Source organism: Nelumbo lutea, chromosome 4 (assembly GCF_056320005.1).
Source record: "Nelumbo lutea isolate HS-2025 chromosome 4, American lotus-T2T, whole genome shotgun sequence".
Classification (NCBI taxonomy): Eukaryota; Viridiplantae; Streptophyta; class Magnoliopsida; order Proteales; family Nelumbonaceae; genus Nelumbo; species Nelumbo lutea.
Window position 1 is genome coordinate 39,547,806 of NC_142687.1, and position 5,760 is coordinate 39,553,565.

A 5,760-nucleotide genomic window follows, 5' to 3' on the forward strand; every position below is an offset into this window, starting at 1 on the left:
TTTTTGTTTTTTTATTTTTATTTTTTATTTTTTATTTTGCCTCAGATTCCCCTATAAAAACACAACTTTCCACACCCCCATGTTATCAACAATTGAGTGGGCAATTACGAAATTGCCCATTTGTTGCCTATATCTATATGTAGAGTGACTAAGGTGGTGTTTGGTATCTTGGTCTGACCATGATATATTGTGTTTTGAAATGCATGTGGATTGGTCTACACCCACAAATTAATTTCTCGTCCATGGGTTTTTATCATGGATTGATCCACACTATTGTGGAATTTCTTACCAAGAGCGATCAGTGATTCTATGCAAATTATCCTAAAAATAAAGTATTGTTTTTTTGTTGTTATATAATATTTAATGTTATGTACATTTCTTAATTGAATATGTATATATATTCTATTAATTATTATTTTTGTATAAAATTAGTGCTCTTGGCAACCTAATGATTTTTTTGCTTTTTATAATGTTTATTAATTTTTAAATTGTATTTAAATTTAGAATATTAATAACTTCATAAACTCTTATCAATTTGTTAAAAAATAAAATATTATTTTTTTCTAATTAACAACATAGATCACCTCACATGTTATAGGATGAGATACATGGAATCAAAACACAAGGTGTGGATAATGCACCACGCATTGAAGAATGCCTATGGGGGTATGGTGTGGTTCAATCCACACTTCTTTGTACATGATTCAGAACAATTACCCTATTGAGGTATGATGTCTTTACATCCACATCACAAGCACACCCAATTTCTCATCTACACTGTAGAACACCCAAAGTTGGATCAATTTTTGTCATTCAAATAACTTTTCTCAAAATCTACACTTTCTCCTTAGGCTCAGTATGGAAGGAGTACAAATACAAATATATACAGTACAATTAAAGTAATACAAAATACATAATTTTGCACTCTACATATTGTACTCCTTCCAAATGGAGCCTTAACCACTTATTTCATCATGATTACGTCTTTATTGCCTACATCTCTTTCTCACAGCATGAATGCGCTTATTATTAGACTTTTGTTGGGGTTGGTTGTTCTGAATCATGGAGAAAGGAGTGTTAGTCCTACAAAATCAAAAGTCTCTATCATCTTTCCTAGAGCAAAAATTTTCAACGTTAATCATGCTACAATACATGGTGTTTGGAAGCGTGGGCGTTTTTGGGATCGATTTCAAGAAAAAGCGCCCATGTTTCTAAGACCCTTTTTTTGAAAAAAAAAATGCCTTATTTTTGTTTGGGAGTGTTTCTGCTAGGTAGGCAGTGAGCAATACTATGCTGTTTGGTAAGGTGATTTTCATCATTATTTTTCATGTATGTACACACATTACCCTATAAGATGATGCAGGCCAATATCATACCAAATTATGTGTTTATCAAATGGTCCAGATTAATTGGATGGTTGTTTTATAATTTCTGGCCTAAACATTTAAATCCATCACAGTAGGACTTTTCAAATGTATATAGTTGAGCTTATTTTCAAAAGCAGAAGTTAAACTTCTTCTAATTCATCTTATCTGATACAAGTTTGCAATATTTCTCTATATATATGAGAACCTTCTCCATGAAATCTTTGCATCATTCCATTCATCCTCTTTTAGCTGTGATCAGACATGGAAGCCGAGTGAACAATGAAGATTCCTTTGCTGTTTCTGCTGCTTTCTCTCTTCCTCTTGGCTCTGGCCGCAAAATGGTCGCCGGTGATGGCCCAAGATGAACCGGAAGCTGTACTTGACACAATGGGTCGCCAGCTATATTCAACAACCACGTACTACATCTTGCCTGCCATCTCGGGTATGGCTGGTGGGCTGAACTTTGAGAGCACCCAGAACGGCACATGTCCATTTGATGTCATCCAAGATGAAGGCGAGGAGTCCGGCAGTCTCCCACTCTCCTTTTCGCCCGGTGAACCCCATGGAGGAGATCATCCGTGTGTCCACAGATCACAACATCAGGTTTGCCATCGAGACAATTCTCCTACAACCAACCGTGTGGAGCCTCAGAGTCTTGGACGAATCAACCAATACGTATTCTGTAGACACATGTGGGTCTATACGAAACCCAGGCCATGGAACGCTAAGCAATTGGTTCACAATTGAGAGATACGGTGACGATTACAAGCTTGTTTTATGCCCTACCATCTGCGATTTCTGCAGACTAGTATGCGGAGAACTGGGCATTGTTATCGAGGATGGAATCAGACACTTGGCTCTGCATTCTGGATTCAACATTGAAGATCAAGTTCAAGAGGGCGTGAAACAAAACGTTCTCGTCATCTAGTCGAAGAAGCTATCAGTGTGTATGATCGATATACTAAATAATAAGCGACTATGAAATTTCTTAAAATAGTAATTAATAAAGGATAAAGGAAAACGATTTTATAGAGAAAAACGAGCTTACACAGAAAAAATAGTATAGAAACAAACCTCTTCCGGCGACGGCAGTGGCGAAGATAATTTCGGCAAGTAGAAGTTACAGAGGCTCTGTGAGAGAAGATAATGTTCGGTGACAAGAAGAAAGAAGAGGACCGATTTTCATTTTAACCCTACCATTTATTGGGTTAATGTTCCGTTGGGACGAGAAGCACTAGAACATTCTCACTAGTGCCAATTAAGACTACACATAAGCGCCATGTAGGATACACTATTTGCCAACCCAGTTAAATGTTGGGGGCAATGGTTCACTGATGCATGAAACGCATCAGTGGGGTTCTGATTTACGAGGCATGTCCAATTTTTCAATAAAGGCTTGAACCAAATAATAAAATATATAGACATTTGTTTAAACGCCTACATGGATCTGATGTGGCATCGTTTTTTTGAAAAACAACCACAGTTCCAAACATCCCCAAAATCCTCCCTGCTTTTCCCAAAGTACCCACAAAATCAAAGCAATTATGGGTCCAGAAATATCATGAACACAAGGAGTTGAAGCAACTCGACAGTGATGAATTCGGTGAACCAATCAATGAAGAAGGAGATATCAATGGGGACGGAGGCATGGGTGACTGGGATGGCCAAGTCGGAGAGGAAGACTTTGACAACCTGCAAAAGGATGACCTCTTGGAAGAGCAACAAAATGAAGAAACTACAGCTAAGGTTAAAGGAAACAAGGACAACACAGGTCCTGAGATGGAAAACGTTCTTAATCGACATTATTTTGTTAAATGCAAGGTTTTTACAACTGAACTGGACAATGAATCAGTTAAGGGTCTGGTTCTCGGGTCGAACGGTCCGATTGTTCAAACGAAACGGATGGCCTGTTTTGACAAAAAAAAATAAAAATAAAAATAGCTAAAATCGTTGGACGGTTCAAATGGTTTGAACGGTTTAAACAGTTTGATCGCCCAAGTCAATAGTTTGCTAACCAAATTAACGATTTTGACAAAATAATAATTCTAGGGTAAAACAGGCCGGTTCCTGAATTTTTTCGTCTTACAGTTCGATCCAATCCGATTTTGAAAACCATGGTAAAATGAGATTTGTACATACCCACATCACGAATAAAACCAATAACAAGTCATGGTTCTATACCATTTAATTCGTATGCCCCTCCCTCTAAACAAGAGCAACAAATCATGGATTGGTTTAGATTAATTGCAGAAAATACAAATAATGTATGGACCCTTATTGGGGACTTCAACAAGAAACTCTGACTAATCTCCCATTCTCCGCTTCTCGTGCATACTTCCAAACCAATCAATTTTGGTCCTAGACTAGGGCTTATCATGGGCTGGGCCCAGCCGGGAATGGGCTTTGCACTTATGATAAGGACTATAGCTTAGGCCAGGGCCCGGTCTGGCCTAGGGTTCCGAGCCTAAAACATAAGCCCTAGCCCAGGTCTATATGGGCCCGGTCCAGGCTAGCCTTGATTTTGGGCCAATGTCTTTCATATATAAAATATTATATATTTTATATTAAATAACATAACATGCCTATAAACTTATTTTATACATTATATAATATTATATCACATATAATATAAATTATACATATTATGTTATAATACTTATATATAAAATATATAATCTAATGTAAAATAACATGTATACATATGTATATATTATACACAAAATGTATAAGTTTAAATATATGCAAGTCGGCTCGGGCCCAGGCTGGGCTTGAAATATTAAGCCCATGTCTGACCCTAAAATTTGCAGGCCTGATGTGGGCCCAGGCCAAGGCTGGGCCTGAACACAAAACCCAGGCCCAAGCCTAGAATTTCTGGGCCGGGCTGTGTTGAAATGGTCACACCGATCCTAGACCATTTCACTTTGAAGCCATGTATGTGGTGCCAAGACCCAAGGCTGGAAAATGTTGTAAATAATGCACGAAACATTAACACTCAAGCATCAAGAGTGATCAAATTCATAAAAAAAAAAAGAAATCACTTGGGCCCCATTCACTTTTCGATAAGCTAATTACACAGGTAAATGTACTACTTGAGTAAGTTTTTCTTGGGAAGCACTTACTCAGGTAAGTGCATTTACCCATGTTATTTTATTTCTCGTGTCAATAAGGCAATGACCATTTTAGCCATAAAAATCCAATATTAAAAGGGGCATTTTTGTCCCATTCAAGTATTGGCAACTTTCCCCCTAGGTGGGAAAGTTATTTATCCACATAGGAGATGGGTATCAATTGCCCAGGAAAATAAACTTTCCTTGGTCCCCACATAAATCTGAAAAAAGAACATGAGATTCTTGATCAAATGAGAACCAAAATCCCATTGACACTTTCCTCCCTCTCAAAATCTGAAAAAAAAATACTCCCTTGGTCTACGAATTGATAAAGCGGAATAAAGATCATTTGGGAACATTTTCAAAAAACAGGAAAACATCTTAAAACGAATTGAAGAAACCCAGGGAATAATTATTGGAAATCCAAATCATTGTCCTCTCATTATGTTGGAAAGAGTTCTCCAAATTCATTATGTTGGAAAGTAAAAACTTTTTGGGCATAGAAAGCCAAAATTGATTAGCTAGACTTTGGAGATAAAAAATACTTCTTTCTTTCATACTATGGTGACCATTAGAAGGAGTAAAAGTAGAATCTTCAGAATCAAAAATGACAATGGAGAGTGGATAAATGACCAGACTAAAATTGTAAACAATGTAAGGAAAGATTTAATTTGGATGGCCCTAGGGGAATTGATAGGGCAATTGAGGACACTCACAAAAGCATCAGAAAAGAGCAAAATAGCCAATTGTAAGAGATGTATTGAATGCTGAAATCTATGATGCTCTCAAGTCAATTAAAGACCTCAAAGTTCTAGGCCTGGATGGTTTAAACACACATTTTTTTCAAAAAAAAATTGGCATATCATAGGGAACTCAATATGTGAGGCTATAAAAGCATTTTTCACTCGGGGAAAATGAATTTAATTTTCAATGAGACCTTTATACTGTTGATTCCCAAAACAAAGAACTTTCCAAAGTGCATTCATCCTTAACAGGTAAATAACAAATAATATTCTCATTGCCCAAAAAATGTGCCATTCAATGAGAAAGAAGAAATGAAAAGGGGGAGGGGGGGGCATCATGGCATGCAAGATTGGCATGGAAAAAGCCTATGATAGGCTTGAATGGGATTTCTTAGAGGGGGTTCTTCTTAGGATTGGGTTCCACAAGAAATGGGGATAAACTAGACTATGGCCTGTATAAAATTAGTATAGTACAAGATTCTCATCAATGGATCGCCATCAAGAAGTTTAACTCCAAACAAGGGTATTAGATAGGGGGTCCTC

General features: G+C 37.1%; 1 pseudogene; it reads left to right on the forward strand.

Moving 5' to 3' along the window:
- The first annotated feature begins 1,646 nt into the window (after positions 1 to 1,646).
- On the forward strand, positions 1,647 to 2,272 carry LOC148855334 (kunitz trypsin inhibitor 5 pseudogene; annotated as a pseudogene).
- Positions 2,273 to 5,760: the final 3,488 nt, after the last annotated feature.